Here is an 18,034-nt window from a genome sequence, read left to right on the forward strand (position 1 = left end):
CCTGTCTATTTAACTTTGGTCACAAGACCATCGCATAAATTTGTGTTAACAAGACCCAGATTCGGAATGGTGCACCATTTGGTGGCACATCCGACAATGAAAAAACATCCATCTGGACCTTGTAGATGTGACGGGATTTCCACGCAAAGCACATTGCACTTTATGTTGTTTTGTAAATTGTATTCTAATTTTCGTGTTGCCCTCTTGAAACCAATGTTTGTTAAATATGGAATACGTACAGTTGAGCATGCAATGAAATTGATATTTAATTTGCAATCTGCGGATATTTGTTTTTATACTGCAACTTTTTTAAACAAATGCATCAATTCCAGGAAAAGTATGTGTTTTTAACCAATTGGATAAATGCTCCTATTTTAATCAGTTTTAATTAATTTATTGTGATTTTAATGTATTGTCATGTCTACTATAATTTGCCCTTGTTTTCCCTTCTTACGTTTGTATATTGTGCTTTTATGGTCATTAATTTGTACCGAATAAAGCTTAATTGAATTGAATTGACTAGAATCCACCTTTGGATTCCAACTGACACTTTTCTTCCTTCCAACAGCGGCTCTTCTTCGAAGTCCTGCATTGGGTTTGACTGCGGTTTCTGATGCCACTTCAGGCTTATGCACCCGGCTTCCCTGGGATAGGTAACTCTAGTACTTTGGTGTCCACGGGTGGGGTGGCTCTCCAACCTCCAAACTTCTACGGGGTTTTTTCTAAGTACACTGGGAAGGGTCCTTAAACTCTAAAACTTCAACCGCGACTTTCCCATAGAATTGTACAGAGCAAGCGGTTGTGTTCCCACACTGCACCCCTCCTCCGTAGGGTCCCTACTGACTCACCTTGGGTGGTTCCTTCAGGTCCCAGTGATTCTACAACCTTTAGACACTGTCTTGACTCGAGTCGTGGTTCTTATACTACTATTTTAGTATATGGTTTGGTCCCTCCTGGGGCCCACTGTGTATTAGTGCTATTTACTTTTCATTTCTGTGCTTATGTATTGTGTGCTTGGAGATTATCTCTGTGTGGGAGATACTGTGTCGTACTAGAGAGTGTTATATTAATAAATACATATTTTTATAACTACTGTGTAGTTCTCCCTTCTTTTAACCAATACTATAAGGTTGCATTCTGGTAAAACAAGCTGCTTAATATTCCTTCAAGACTAAGCCTGAAGGCTGCTCTCCACAGCTACCACTTGGATAGCTTTCTAAGGTTATCTTTGACCTCTGAAATCACCAAAGGGTGTTTAGTGGACAGCATATACTAGGCCAACTTCTCACATAGGTTTATTAAGCTTAGTTCCAGGTTACAAGTAACGTTCCACCAGCAGCAGCATCCTGATGCTCAGCCCCTACGCACTCCAACTATCCCCTTTTACAAGCACAAACACTCTTAACATTCCAACCTTCCAATGGCTTCACTCACTGGCTGAGCAGCAAGAAGCAGAGCACTGGGAAAGAATGCATTGCACAATACACAGGATACAACATAAGTAGGCTGTTATTTCTGTCATGAATGTTATATTAATCCTGCTTTAAACATACTGTGCCCTCTCCTGGCTATTTCAGTCACCAATGGTCAAAGATATGTTGGATCATCTATCTTTTGGGGGCAGCTCTGACATTCCTCACTTTTATATCCCTAACGTAATACTCATTTCATGAGAAAAAGCAAACTTCTTACCCCTTCAGGAATTAAAAAAATGGCTTGCCCTATCCCCATCTGCCTTTTGCCTTCAGGCCAGATGGCACAACAGCGGCACAATGCCTGCATCACCATTCACTCACCTTTTCATGTAGTACTGGCCACTAAGAGTCAGCTCCTTGTTAGCCCTCCGCCTCTTAGAATCTTCACTGCCCGTAGCCCTTCCCCAAAGCCGGACCGAACTCCATATAATGAGGGTTTGGGCTGCACCAGTATTAAAAGTACATATGCCATCACAGATTATAGTTATTTAAAGCAAATTTAATAATTTTAAAAGATGAATAAAACTCAGGAATGGAATTAAATCTACTTTTGGCAGAGCACCAGACATCAAGTTAGAATTAGATCCCAGTAAACTAGGTGAGGGGACGAGTTGTGGAGAAGTGGTATTAGATGAACTGGTATTGGACAATATTTCTGCAGTCGGGTTCATAAACAAGTTGGGGATGGACTTGAACAAATGTCTTTCAGATTTACCCTAGGAGTTTTGGTATTTTTTTCTGATGCCGAAACATCATGTGACAGCCCAGAAGAGCAGCAGAAAGGAGGTAATGGAAGGAGGCTGTGGACAGAGGAAGGAATATGTATGTCCCCCATATAGTAATCAGGCACAAGACGCATAGAACATACGTAAATGGGTTAATTGGGAACCACCAACAATGTCTACACTCCAAGGCTGCCAAAAGCAACTGCCAGGCTAGGAGCCCTGATCAACATTCTAAGTTATTACCATTCCAGAATGATCTCATATAACAATACACAATTAGCACACATCTCCCCTCCCCCACACACAAACAAAATCCCAAAAATGAGCAAGAACACGTTGTTCTGAATATGAGTGACCTTTTGCTGCATCGAAGTGTAGATTGATCAACACTATGCTTTGCCTCGTGAAGTTTGTCTAGTTCTTGATGCTCCCGTCTTTCACTAATAAGGAAATTTGCTTTGACTAAATGACACAACAATTGACTTACATAGCATTGCCCTGTAGTTCTTGGGTGTATACTTTATCCCGAAACCTAGATAAACCTTCTTTTACTAAAAGATCTTTAACTCTCATCCAATCAAAAGCACTCAATTCATGAAATCTGTAGAGCTTATTGAGCTGCTCTTTTTTCAAACTATTTTTACAATAAGCTTGAATTTTAGCTTCATCACTGAAATTACTCACAGCTTTATTTGTTCCCATCACAGAAGCCAGCCATGCGGGGATTAATTCAAAGCAAACCTCTCCTTCACCTCCTCCCCCCATCACTTAGATCATGATCTTTGGAAGGGCACCTTGTAGTGGTAGTTCTATAATCCCACAACATTCTTTTTTAAAGCCTCACCAATATCTATCCTTTACGCACTGTGAACACACTAAGTCTTTCAACCACTGTGTTACTCTAGAACCAATAAAATGGTGACAGCAAAGGCTTAATGTCACTCATGGCATTCAAAGTCACTTGTACACCATTAGCAACTAGTATCTGGTACCCCTTTTTTTAATCAAATACTTTAAAAAATGTGCTAACATCTCCTGTATTTGGTTCACCAATGAATTTCTCTTCCATCAAACATGAACAATGACCAATTAAAATGAACATATTGCTTGACCGATGCAGTAGAATGGGGAAGAGTCCCAAGAAATCCAGATCCACGTTCATCCAAGCCCTCTCAGGACAAATTACTGATAACTTGTGTGGAGATCTGACTCCTAAATGTTTATCGGTAACGTTGCATTGGGGGATATTCCTCAACTTTCCTTTCAATTTCTCTATCCATACCTGGCAACCAGAACTCCACTTTTATTCGTCCTTTGGTAAACCATGTGCCCAAATGGCATTGCGGCACCACCTCCAAAATCCTTAAGCCAAAACTGGCCATTAGATATAATTTGTCACCTCCTTCTACTGATAACTTATCTGCTACCTTCCATAATGGTTGTGTAGTGAAGACTGCTGTTTATATACGTACAATGCTAAGTTAGCACAACCGCGTTAGATGTTAGAAAGCCATCTTGCCACTTTTGCTGCTTTTGCACACGACACTGTAGTTACATGTTATTAATTGAGAAATGCTTGCTCAACTTTGCTTCACATGAGAACTGTCTGTTGTTCACATCGCTAACAGTGAGCAGCGACCTTGGTCTGAACATTGTGTAAAGAAACAGTCTGGGTTGCTAGACGGTGCATGTTGTTGGGTTCAGGTTGATCGGCCCACTATTTAGCCATAACACGCACGCAGCTGCAAATACCTGAAAGTCGAGTGCTTTTAATATTGCAGTGCTGCATGTTTTTGCACACATTCGAAAGAAGAGCTTTCCCAGGAGCAGAGTCTAGCTGATCCTGTGATGTGATTCCACTAAGCTGATCTTTACGGTATGGGGTTCCCCATTCAAGCCTAGAGACCTTTTATTAGTCTAATAATAATAATATTAGTTAACTAGCGAAAGGAAGGTGGCTGACATCCACTGTCATTTTATTATGATTACTCCTTTCATTTTCCTATGGTATTGTAACTATGCTGATGGTTTTGATCTTAATCATTTGTCTGCTTATGTTAGCCAAAGTACTGCATCTTAGGACACAAGGTTTATAAAATAAACTCTTTAAACTTTACCATGTCTCTGTTTATTCGGTTGTGGACTGATATGAGAATAATTACGAACAGGTATTTCTGATTCCCACCATTCCTGAGAATACCCTAAGTCGCTTGTTCTGGGTTGTCTATACATTGGGACCGCCGAGATAAAACTCGGATAACGAATGGGACACTGATTTTTTTTTTTTTTTTTGTAAAACCTTTATTGTTCACAGTTTCATCGTCTCACAGTGTACATTCACCTTCCAGGGTGTCGAGTCATTTAGATATTAAGCACATTGTTCCAATCAGTATGACACAGCCATTTAGCCGGCAACCCGGGGGTCCGGCGGCGTTACTCATGGTGACATTCTTACAGGAAATTGGGTGTGTACTCTGTTAAACGGCAGGTCCCTGTCGCTTTTTGGTGTTTTTCGTTTTTTTTTTTTTTTTTGTGGTGTTCCTTATTCGTGTTATCAGCGACAGAGAATGGCACTGTATTCCAGCCCGCACCGCGGCCATCGCGGTCGCTGCCCAGGCCCCCATCCGGAGTCGTGCAGGACACCGCAGTTAGCCTCAATCGTAAGGGTCTCCGGTCAGCACAGCGTCAGTGGCGTGCTCGCAATGTGGGCCGGAGCGCGGCAAGGATGTTTCGGTATAGCTCACTGAGACATAGGCGCTAACGTTTAAGTCCAGCGGCCCCAGTCTGCAGTTTCGCAATTCGAGTCTGTGTGTAGGCTACGTGGCGCGTGTCCGTCCCCCCATCGCTTCGCCCCTCAAGCTGTTGATTATCGGGTTACGTCTGGCATTCCATACAGTGTGCCCTTGGCAAGATCTTGCTGCGTGTTCCATACATACCCGTCCCTGGCAAGGTGTGTGTGTCATCGCCGCTCCGCTGTCAGTGAGCGGGGCACGCTAAATAGGGTAGCGCTTCGGGGACGCCGGACAGCGCATCCACTGTCTGTCATCTGTGATTAGGTATGGATCCGGTCAGGGAACTTGACCTGTAAACAAACTGTTCCCTACGCTTATGCGGCGATAGGGATAATAGGGGTTAGGGTCATATATTCAGGCGGAGTCAAGGGGGGGGGGGGAGATCATCCTGCGCTTGAGCGGGGGGGCTAGCAGCTGGCGGGTGGGGCACAGTGGGGCTGCGCGGTGCGCGCGGGGAGCAGCAGGCCGGGGGGTGGGAGGGGAGGTGGCCTCCAGGCAGGTTGGGATCCCAAAGCGCCGACGCCTATCCCTTTTTTCCTGGGTGCGCAAAGTGCTCTGCGGCATTGGAGGGGGAACGGCAGGGTGGGGCGAAATGGTCGTTTCTTCCCGTCGGGGCCCTCAGCCAGGCATGGTGCGCGCTGCTTCAAATCTCAGCAGCAGCATGCACTGGGCACGCGCGATATCTGTACGGTAATAAATCCCCGGCAGTAGTCTCACTTAGGGCGGGAGTAGGGCCCACCAGGGGCGGTCAGGGGGGGGCGGGAACTAGCCCCCTCGCAGTTTTAGGGCTGTCGCTGCCAATCAGCAAGGGAGCGGCAGGTTCAATAGACTCAGGTTATCCCTCGATCCCGGCAGGCCATCTGGAATACTTTGAGGAGGTCCTCCCAATGCTGGGCGATAGGGAACTTCCGGAGCCCCGCAGTTTCCTCACGAAAGAGCACCGCACTCTCCGCCAATGCCCAGTTAACGAAGGAAGCTTTCCAGTGTCTGATGTGTGGAGGGGTCGTGGCCTTCCAGTGTTTAGTGAGCAAGCGTTTGGCCGTGATAATTCCCATGTCCCAGAAGCGTGCCTGTACTTTGGTATCTTTTGTACGCTTATACAACCCTAGTATGCTTTTTTTTTTTTTTTTTTTTTTTTTTTTGCTGAAAAAACCCACACTTTATTTAACCCACAGCTAAATACTATGCTCGCACACGCAAACATGCAGAGGATATTATGCTACTGACCAATATACAACCCTTCATCATGGTTTTCTAGGCAGGGTTAACACAATACAATAACATCTACCTATTGAATTAGTAATAGGGTCTATCCAGTATCTACACACTTGCCCATACAAAACACCTGCATGCAAGCTTAGAAACAATTAGCTTTAAAAATTAATAAACAAAGTATTGCTTTTCAGGCATGATCTTTTCAGAATGAATACACAAATGACTACTGCCTTTGACAATGAATTTTTATGAGCCAACATTATAGTTCAGTGGCTTATAACACAAGGTGTCTTGAAGACTCCAAGCATATTCATGACAGACCCAGTGTTTGTATTACATATGGCTTCTCATTAGAGGAAGGCTTGGTTAAATTAACGACAGGAAAAGCCACAATATGTAGCAAAATGCCACCTGTTTTGTGATGTTACTATTCCATTAATTTGTCGTTATTACACTTGTTTTTTTTTTTTTTTTTTTTTTTTTTTGGAAAAAGTTTTTATTGAACAATAATTCGATTACAAGTATGGGCCTACAACCACCCGGGCCGGCCGCTAGGTACATAAGGAAATATACACATATCAAAGCTGCAATCCGTTCCCAGGGCACTGCCCCGCAGTGGCTCAAGATAGTCCTCGAGGAACAGCAAGCGTCAGTCCAACAATAACAGAAACAAAAAGAAAAACAATAAAAACAAAAGGCGAGTTACGAGGGATACCAGTGCGGTTCAGGCTGCCCCCGGGAGACTCCAGTCAGAACATTTGAGCAATCCACTAAAGATAGGAGTACCGGGAGGCCGGGGACGGAGGGGGGGGGGGAGGGGGTCAAGGGAGATGAACGTCCGTATGTGGTTGTTACAAAAAGCGCCAGGAGCCGTCAAGGGTCAGGGGGACATGGCGATATCAGTGTCTACCAGGGGGGGCGTACAGATGCCTCCGCGATACGCATTCCATTGACCCCAAATTCTACCCCATGCCCCCGGCTTGCCACGGGCCACATACACTGTCTTCTCCCGAAACATACACCAGTCCATATTCTCCTTCCATACAGACACGGTGGGCGGCCGTTGAGCGCCCCAATGTTGCGCTATATCCCTCTTGGCAATCATGTTCCCTAGGGCCGCCCACCGAGTCTGAGCCGCGTTGTAGTCATTGGGCTCCCACACATTCAGGACACAGCGACGCACCTCCGGCAGCAGCACAACCCCGGTGACCTGTCCCATAACCGTGTGGACCCGGCGCCAGTAGTCCGCCACCTCGCGACACTCCCAAAGGATATGAAGAAAGGTGGCGCTGAGCCCGCAGCCTCGTTTACAGAGTCCGTCGTCGGAGAATCCCATCGCGACCAAGCGCGGACCCGTAACATACACCCGGTGGAGAATCTTGAGCTGTACCAACCGGAGACGAGCCGGAATGGCAACCTCCTTGGGGGACGACAGTGCAGACTGCCAGTCTTCGTCGTCCAATTCAACCCCATCCCCAGTCCAAGCCTCCCGAAGGCGCACCAGGAGATCCGCCCGGTGATTAATCAATTTTTTATAAATTAAAGAAATAGTACTATCAGGGACATGTCCGTCAAGTACGCGGTCCTCGAGGGGCGAGGAAACAGGGATCTTGGTCCCCTCCCCGAAGACCGAGAGCAGGGCGTGTCGAACCTGGGCGTAGCGGAAGAACTCCCTGTCGGTCAGCTCGTATTCGGCCTGGAGCACCGCGAAAGTCTTGACCGCGCCCTTGTGCCACAGGTCCCCCACTTTGCTGATACCAATCGTGTCCCACTGGTCAAACCCCTTGGTGGTCCACAAGCTGCCCAGGCGGTCGGAGGCAAACAAGGGAGTAGCACATGTCATTCGCTCACTCCAGCCCGTGGCCGCAGTGGCAGCCCTCCAGGTCCGCACAGCAATCTTAGTAGGACCCGTAAGGGTCCGGTCAGCCAGGCGGGAATAAAGTGCCCTGTTGTAGTTCCCGCCGGGAAGCAGGAACTTGTCCATCTCATACGCCGGATTCAAGCCGGGCGCATACGTGGCGTGGTTAATGGCAGATAGCTGCGAGGCCCAATAGTACCTGCGAATGTCAGGAAGCGCGATGCCCCCGTCATACCAGGGGAGAGTGAGCTTGGCAAGAGCAATACGCGCCCGGCCGTTCCACACCAGTCTCCTCTGCAGGCTCTCCACCTCCCGAAAGTAGGCCCCTGGGATAACGTCAAAGGAGTTCTGGAGTGCATAGAGGAACCTGGGAAGGGACATCATTTTAAACAGCGCGGCCCGACCCAGCGGGGACAGGGGCAGCCTGCACCACCGGGCCGTGTCCTCCCGCAGCCGCCGAAGTGGACGCAGAAGATTCTGCTCGTAGCGAGCCACCGGGTCCAGCGAAACGTATATCCCCAGGTACTTAAAGCCGCTCAGAGATATTTGAATCGGGAGCCGAGGCGGCAGGAGAGGAGGACCACCAGCGATGGGATAAACGCAGGATTTAGACCAATTGATCGTGAGACCCGAATTGTTCCCAAAGGAGGTCAGAACGTCAAAAAGGACGTTGAGTGACTGCCGCGGTGAGGTGAGGTACAGGAGAATGTCGTCCGCATACAGCGAGACCCGATCTTCAAAGCCCGGGCCCCACCGGATCCCTCTAAGCGAGGGCTCCCAACGGAGCCAGGCAGCGAGTGGCTCCAGGGCGAGAGCAAAAAGCAACGGGGACAACGGGCACCCCTGCCTCGTGCCCCTGCCAAGGGCAAAGGGCCGAGAGACCCGCCCATTCACCACCACTTGAGCCATGGGTCCCGTGTAAAGGAGCCTCACCCAGCCAATAAATCCCTCTCCAAAGCCGAATTTATCCAAGACGGCCCAGAGGAATGGCCACTCAATAGTGTCAAATGCCATCGTGGCATCCAAAGAAACCAGCACGGCCGGTTCGGAGAGAAGCTCCGCCCTGGCGAGGACCCCGTGCAGACGCCGCAAGTTAAGAGCGGTGTTGCGGTGCGGGATAAAGCCGCATTGGTCCGGATGAATAAGGTCGCACACTACACTCAACAATCGATTGGCCAGGACTTTCGCCAGGATTTTAGGCTCCGCATTGAGCAGTGAAATAGGCCGGTAGGAGGTACAGCGGTCACGAGGCTTGCCCTCCTTGGGAATAACGACTATAGTGGCCAAGCGCTGGTCGGCAGGAAGGGAACCCGCCGCAAGAGAGTCGCGGAACATGCGGCCGAGGAAGGGCGCAAGCTTATCAGGACGCAATTTGTATAGTTCAATGGGCAGACCGTTAGGACCCATAGCCTTGCCCGAACGAAGGGAACGAATCGCGGTCGCTATTTCATCCGACGATAAGGGGGCGTCCAACCGCTCCCGGTCCTCAACGGACAGGCCGGGCAGAGCAATATCTCTCAGTAGGAGGCGAGAGTCATCCTCGTCCCTGTCAGTCACCGGGGAGTACACCGCCCGGAGGTGATCAGCGAAGCATTCCACAATCTCATCCGGCTCAGTCACACACACACCATCCGTAGCACGCAACTCGGGGACCACACGATTCACTCTCTCTTTTTTGTCCAGCCACGCAATCAACTTACCCGCCTTGTCCCCCGCGTCATACAATCGGCCCTGCCGCTCCCTATACATAGTTTTGGCCGCGTCAGTGACCAGGGACCTATATTCGAACTGTTTCAGGCTAAGGGCATGTAGTCCGTCCGGAGTAACATTCGCCTCCAGGGCCGACTCCAGCCCCGAGATGTCAGTCTCCAGCTTTACCACCGCCTCGCTCCTAACCTTCTTGGCCACCACTATCTGGGCGAGGGCGTGTCCGCGTAGCACAGTTTTAAAGGCTTCCCAAAGGGACAACGCAGACGACACCGACCCCTCGTTTTCACTAAAGTATTGGTCCATGGCCTTAACCAGGCTGTCCCGAGTCACAGGGTCCCGCAGGTACCAGGGGTTAATGGGAGCTATCCGACCTGCGGACCGCGACCCGGTGTCAAAGAGAAGCCACAGCGGAGAATGGTCGGAGATACCACGCGCCAGGTGTCTGACCTCTCGAATCCGACCAGTCTGCGCCGCGGGCATGAGAAAGTAGTCTAACCTGGAGAGACTCCCATGCGCCCCTGAATGAAAGGTGAACTGGCACTGGGTCGGATGCAATAGTCTCCAACTATCCACCAAGCCGAAGGTCTCCAACATCCCACCCAGCCATGACTGGGCAGCGGGGAGGGTCCTAGGTGGGTGACGATCCAGTTCACCCGAAACCACAGAATTAAAGTCCCCGCCCATGAGCAGGAGGCCGTCCGGAAGGTCAAGCAGCATTCGACCCAAGTCAGTGAAGGTGGAGTTCTGGAGGCCCGGGGGGACGTAGACTGAAACCAGGGTAAGGGGCTGCCCCTCCCACCTCCCAGTCAAACACACATAGCGCCCCCTGTCATCAGAGACTATCCTCGTGATCTCCACCGGAAGGGAGGTTCGCAGGAGAATGCCCACCCCCCTGGAGCCAGTTGTGAAACCAGAATGGGCTACGAGGCGGTATCCCCCCCTGTTCATCGCATGGCAGACATTGCCGACCAAATGCGTCTCCTGGAGAAACACCACATCAGGAGTCAAACGACGCAAATATTGCAGTACAACACCCCGCTTAATACGGTCCCCCAACCCATTGACGTTCCATGACATAATCCTCAACCCGTCTCCCCCCATCCCATCCAATAGCTCAAGAAGCCCCCAGCCCGCAGCACCGCTCCCAAATATGGATAAAAATCAATACCTCGCCCTGTAAACAAAAAACACACAACTAAACAACCCCTCTTCCCCCCCAACCCCACCCCAAGTCCAACGCCCCCCACCCTGCACCCCTGCGGGCCAAAGACCCCCCCCAACTTGCAGTGTGCCTGTCGCCCCATTAACCCCATTCTACAAAAAGACCCCGGAGGAGGAAAGGGACCCGTACCCGCCCGCACCCCTCACGGGTCCTGGTAAAGCACAGTATGCAAAAGAAGTAAGACCCAACTGTACAGTGCCAAGCCGCAGAAAGTAAAGACCAAAGGTCAGTCTAAGGGGACCCGTCACCTGCGGTGCCCCCAGAGGGCCCGGGCCGGCCACCCCCGTCCGGCAGCGAGTCCAGCCAGTTACTTGCGGCCACAGGAGAGTCAAAAAAGGCTGTCCGCTCTCCATGCTCCACTCGAAGTTTCGCCGGGTAGATCATTGAGTACTTCAGGCCTAGCTCGCGGAGACGGCGCTTCACCCCTTGGAATCCCATCCGCTGTTTCTGGACCAGTTGCGTGAAGTCCGGATAAAAGTTGATGGTCGAGTTCTCGTAGCGGACCGGGCCACGGGTCCGTGAAGCCTGCAGAATAGCATCGCGGTCCCTGTAGTGGAACAGTTTAGCCACGATAGGCCTCGGGGGGGCCCCCGGCCGCGGCCGGCCGCCCGGAACTCGATGGGCCCGCTCCACAGCGAAGAATTTGCTTAGGCCAACCGGGGACAGCTGTTGCAGGATAAGTTCCTCGACCACGAGGTCCACCGGGCGGCTGTCGGAGGACTCCGGTACCCCAATGATGCGGATATTGTTGCGTCGGGCCCGTCCCTCGAAGTCCTCAAGTCGCCGGGCCATATGGTCGTTGACCACTCTAATGTCCCCAAGCGCGGCCCGCAGATCCGACACCTCCGCACCCAGGGTGGAGGTCCGTGCATCAAGGGCCTCGACCTTCTCGTTGGTTTTAGAGAGGTCGGCCCGAATCAAGGTGACGTCGATCGCGACAGTGTCGATCTTACGGGCCAGGGCCTCATATTGCGTCGCGATAGTTTCCCTGATGCCCTCGATGGCGCCCATAATGTCCTGCAGGGAAGGTTCCGCAGCAACGGTCGTGCCTCCCCCTGCAGCATCCGGGGAGAGGCCAGCAGCGCCAGGGGACCTCCTGCCCTGGGTATAGCGGTCCATGTTGTTGCTCTGGACCGCTCCCCCGCGCAGTGAAGCCTTGGTCTTGCGCCCCTCCGGACCCCCTTTGCCCGCCATATGAGCACAGTCACTTAATGGGACCTCCGATCAAGGGGTGCGCGGGTGCCAGCGAAAGGACCACAAACCGTCGGTGTAGGGGCCGGAGGCGTCAGACCCGCCAGTAGCAGATGAAAGCAAACCTCGGGCAGAGGCCCAGGAGGCACCTCGCCACCTTGAGCACGCACGCCAGCTGATCTCCTGAAGGCCAAAACCGAAACCGAAAGTGCTGAATCGGTAACTGGCACCGCGCTGAGGCCGCTGTTGTTCAATTGCAGCCCGGCCCCACGGGTCACCTTCACCCCGGCCACCTCCGTCGGGTGGGTCCCAAAAGTTCCGGCGACAATAACTCAGGAGCCCCAGGTCCGATTAGAGTTTTGAAAAGAGATATATGATCAGCTGGTCTTCATCTCCCAGATTCCATACACCAAATCAGGATAGTCTCAGGATATATTCCGAGGAGCAGAAAGGGTCCGGGGAGCCCTGTGCTCACGCGACCATCTTGGATGCGCGCTAAGCTCCTCCTCCCAACCCTAGTATGCTTGCTTCCCATGTACGCGGCAGTTGCCCTTCAGCGCCGCGCGCGAGTAGTGTCAACACGTCATCCCAATATGTCCGTATATCAGGGCAGTGCCACAGCATGTGTAGGAGGTCCGCTCCCGGTAGCGAGCAGCGCTGGCAAGCTGCGTCCGTCCGCGAGAAGTATCTATTAATCTTGTCGGGCGTGAGGTATGCGCGTTGCAGTATGTAGTATTGTATAATTTTAAAACGGGGGTTTCGTGGGATGTTAGTTGGGCCAGCCAGTATCAGTGCCCATTCTTTATCTGTCCAGTCTCTTCCCCTGTCGGTTGCCCAGCGTTCCCTCAGTGGTAATGTGGATGGTTGCGAATGTGCCTGCAGTGCTTGCGCTAGCCAGTGTATGAGGTGTGAGCCATTGCCCATAATATGCAAGTATTGTATGAAGCTGTGCATCGGGGGCTCTACTGCCATGTCGCCCCAGGAAGCAGTGAGTGTACGCAAGAGGGAGGCATGCAGCAGGAACTGCCCCGCCGGGAGGGCCGTGTCCTCAGCCAGGTTGGCGAATGTGAGTAACTCACCGTCTGCGTAGAGGTCACTCAGCGTATCTACCCCTGCGCGTTCCCAGCCAGCCAAGCAGACTTCTGTAAGGGGCCCCGTCGGACCAGGCGTGCCCAAGAGTGGTAAACTCGGGGCATATGGCGTGGTCGCGCGTGTGAGACGAAGGCACCGTAGGAAGCACCTACGCGCCACCGCCAGATATATCTGGGAAGGGCATAGCGTGCGGGTTATCGGGTGGAACAGCGTATTTATTTGCGTTCGTGTCCAGGCAGCTGCGTTCGAGGCGGTATCCTCGAGTTGCTTGCCGCTCAGCCATCCCGCCACCCACTGCATCTGCGCCGCGAGGTAGTATAGTTCCATATTAGGGACCGCCAAGCCCCCCGAGTCCGTAGGCATGTACATCTTGATCAGCGCCACACGCGGCCTCCCCTTGTTCCAGACCAGGCCGCGTAGCAGTGCTTCTAATTCGCGGAATAGCTTGGTGGGAACATACACGGCCATGTTCGCAAAATAATAGAGTAGCCGAGGCAGCACAATCATCTTGGTCAATGCTACGCGGCTAGGCACGTTGAGGGGTAAGGTGTTCCAGAAACCAATTTGTGCTCGGATAGAAGCTATCGCTCGGAGGAGGTTTCCCTCCAAGACGTCCGCTGGGGTTCTGTATATTCTTATCCCCAAGTAGCGGAAGGTGGTGGGGTACCACTGCAGCCTATCTCCAACCAGACGGATGTCGCATTCAGGCGTGTCTGGACCTAAGGTGTAGGCCCCCGACTTGGACCAATTGACTCTCAGGCCCGACACCTCCTCAAAGGTGCGGAAAATGCCGGCGAGGGAGGCGGGGATGGCAGTTATGTTTCTGACGTATAGCAGTAAGTCATCTGCGTACAGTGACACCGCATGCAGACCGTCCGCCAATGGGATTCCCCACTCCAGCCCGTGCGTCCTGAGAGTCGCGGCCAGGGGTTCCATGGCCAGAGAGAACAGCAATGGCGACAGCGGGCAGCCTTGCCGAGTGCCTCTGCGGACCCGGATGGCGGCTGAGAGGAGGTGACCCGTGCGGACTCGGACTGTCGGTCTGCCATAAAGCAGGTCGACCATGGCTCTGTACCCTCCCCCTAGTTGGTACTTCTCCGCAACTGCTGTCAGGTATGGCCACTCGACCGAATCAAAGGCCTTCTCCAGGTCCAGTATCAGGCATCCCGCTCTGGGCCATTGTTGAGTGGCGTATTCCTGCACCCGAAAGAGGCGTCGGATGTTGTAGGAAGTGTGGCGTGTGGGGACAAAGCCATTTTGGTCGCGGTGCACCAGGTTGGGCACGCGGGGGGCCAGCCTTCTGGCTAACACGGAAGCCAAGATCTTATAGTCCGTGTTTAACAGCGCCAAGGGGCGTTAAGAGCCCACCTGTGTGTTATCCTTGCCAGGTTTAGGAATAGAGACCAGCGTGGCCTCATGGAGCGTTGGGGGTAGAGCGGCGTCTTCCGCTGCCGCATTGTACATTCTCAGCAGTTCTGGGACAATGATATCCGAGCCGGCCTTGTAGAGCTCAGCTGGCAGCCCATCCGGGCCCGGGGTTTTGCCATTTGACAGGTTAAATATGGCTTCTCGGAGCTCATCCGACACGAGCGGGGCTCCCAACTCATCCTGCTGCGCAATAGTCAGTTGTGGCAGTTGTAGGGGGGAGAGGTAGCCGGTTATATCAGGATGAGGGACTGGTAGGCGGGAGCGATATAATGCTTCATAGTGGGCGATAAAGGCGTTGTGTATACTAAGTTGCGTGTATGCTAAGTCCCCCCCTTCCGTCCGTATGGCCGCCACTGGGGCTGAGCGGGCTTCCTGAGAGATCAGCCACGCTAAAAGTTTGCCAGGCCTGTCGCCGAGGTGGTGCGTTCTCGCCGAGTGCGCGGCATAGTTGACATTTCGGAGTCGCTCTAATAGACGCGCATGCTCCGTGTGAGCGTCGTGTAGCGGGCCCTCGTCGTCATCCATAGCCCCCTCCTCCCTTGCGAGTAAATCAGACTCCAACCTAGTTAGGTCCCTTTCCAGTTGGTGCCTCACGTGGCCTTGTGCGTGTAAACAGTGTCCTCGGAGCACTACCTTGAAGGCGTCCCACTCCACCTGGGGAGTGGATGCCGTGCCGGTGTTATCTTCAAAATATTGTGTAGCACGCGCGAGTAAGGAATCGCGGAAAGCCGCGTCTAGTAACAAGGCGGGCTGCAGGCGCGATGTGGGCACAGGGGGGTGCGGGCGATCCCAGGTTATGGACATAAAGTGTGGGTTGTAGTCTGAATGCGTGCGGCCCATGTATTGTGTATCTGTCACGTGGGGTAGGAGGTCAGTGGATGCCATGAATCGGTCCAGGCGGACATGCAGGTCGTGAGCGCCAGAGTAGTAGGAATATGCCCGCGTCCCCGGATTGCGCGTTCGCCAAACGTCATGCAGATCCCACTGTGCGGCCGATTCCATTAGTGCCTTTGTGGCTCCCCGTGTGGGGGCGCTAGCTGGGGGTGGGGAGGAGCGATCCAGCGCTATATCTAGAGTGCAATTATAATCGCCCCCTATTATTCACGAGGTGGCATGCCAGGGTGCCATGGTCGCTGAGAGCCGCGCCAGGAAGCTGCCCTGGTCGACGTTAGGGGAGTAGAGGGATACTAGTGTAATATGTTGTCCATCTAGCCTACCCTGCGCAGCGGTGTATCTGCCCTCCCGATCCACTACAACATCTGTGGCCTCCCAAGGAGTCCCAGGGCGGATCCATATCAGCGTCCCGCGAGCGTATGAGGAATAGTCAGTGGCATACAGTTGCCCTCGCCACCTACGGTGCAGCGCCCTTGCCTCAGCTCCGTTTAAGTGAGTTTCTTGGAGTAGCGCTATGTTAATTTTGTGGCGCTTTAGGTATGAGTAGATGTGATAGCGTCTAGCCGGCGAGTGCATTCCCCTGACGTTCCAGGTGCATATTTGTACGTTAGCCATAGCTGTATTGTGCGAGTGCGTCTCCCGCTCCCTCCCAAGGCGGGGTCCCCAGTCCAATGGCTCCCCAGCTCCAGTGGCCCGCTCCCATCGCGCAGCTAGGGTTAATGTCGCGTGTGCAGTGCCATAATATCCAGTGGGGCAGGGGGATAGGGAAGAAAGGGAAAACATAGAGCCTCAACATGGCAACAAATTCAATAATACCAAAAGGTCGGCTGCACAACATGTCGCCGTCCAAACACTCAAGTGAGCTCGCAAACTATACAGTCTTAGAGGGATCTTGTGGTTTGTAGTTTATCAGCAAACAAAACGGTGCAATCGTGGGAGAGCCCGGCGTCCCTCCCGGGTGAGGTGTGGAGGCCGCTGCTGCCCGGCGGATGCACAGTGTCTGCCGCTCAGTGTCGCAGCGGCTGCGTGTCCAGGTGTCAGTCAAGTGCGGGCAAAGACGTTAGGGGGGACATACCCCTCTCCTATTGGCCCACGTGGCAGCGAGCCCGCAGGAGAGCACCGCGGGGCATATTTGCGTGTCTGTGATGTGGGTGGCTGAGTCCTGTGGCTATGATTAGTAAATGTACTTACAGTTTCTGGCTCTGTGCTCGAGTCCCCGGAGTGGCGATGGTGCGGGTGCAGGCAGGCCCAAGATTCCGCCGTTGGAGGGCGGTGTAGCCAGGCAGGAACTTAGATAGGTCTGTGCCATGCGGTAGGTAGCAGATCACTACCGAGTTCCCATCAGCCAAAAAGATCCGCTGTTTGCGGCGTGACGTCCGGGGGTCCCCCAGAGCTCTGGGTGTCCGAGATGCCATAGATCGCCTCGTCATCCACTGAGGACACGGCCGGGCTAGCGCCCGGGTGGAGCGACGGCGTCGGGGAACTGCTGATTGCCGCCACTTTGCGCAGTGCATCCCGCTGTTCTTGCTGAATGAGATCCACCGATGGAGAGTGGATCATCGCCTCTCTGACCAGCGGCGGCGTGGGTGACCTGCGACGGCGTCGTCGCTGTGGTCCTCGGTTCCGCTCTGTGGTGGTAGTTCCCGGCACTCTCCTCGGCGCTTCAGGCATTCCTCCATCCAGCCAGGCCTCCGCTTCCTCCGGGCTCGTGAAGAAGTGTGTTTTGTCTTGCGCTACTGCTCTCAGTTTGGCAGGGAAAAGTAGCGAGTACTTAAGGTTTGCTTCGCGCAGTCGCCTTTTTACTGCCAGGAAGGAATGCCTCTGTCTCTGCACTTGCACCGTGTAGTCCGGAAAGAACATCACCGCGGCATTATCTATAGCGATTTCCCCTAGTTTCCTGGCTTCGCGTAGTATGGCGTCTCGGTCCCTGTAGTTGAGAACCCGGAGGAGAAACGGTCTAGGGTTAGAGCCAGGGGGGAGCGGTCTCGTGGGCACTCGATGAGCTCTCTCCACCACAAAATGGGGGGAGAGCGCGTCCTCTGGCAGCAGCTCTCTTAGCCATCCCTCCACCCGGCGTGCCGGATCTGCTCCTTCCCATTTCTCCGGAATGCCCACTAGGCGGATGTTGTTTCTTCGTGCCCGCCCCTCCGCATCCTCGGCTCGGTCTTCCAAGATGCCCACTCTGTGCCGGAGATCTTGTACTTTTTTGTCTGTCTGTGCCGCCGCTGGTTCAACAACTGCCATGGTATCCTCCAGCGTCTTAGTGCGGGCTTGCAACTTCTTATGATCGGCCCGGAGGTGGGTTAAGTCTATTGCCACGCCATCGATTCTGGTCTCCAGGGAGGTGCGTGTCTGTTGGAGGGATTCTTCTATCCGTTCCATGGCTGCTAGGACGCTGTCCAGCTTCGACGCCACTTGCTCAGTATCCATCT

The sequence above is a fragment of the Triturus cristatus genome, chromosome 5_2 (assembly GCF_964204655.1).
Source record: "Triturus cristatus chromosome 5_2, aTriCri1.1, whole genome shotgun sequence".
Classification (NCBI taxonomy): Eukaryota; Metazoa; Chordata; class Amphibia; order Caudata; family Salamandridae; genus Triturus; species Triturus cristatus.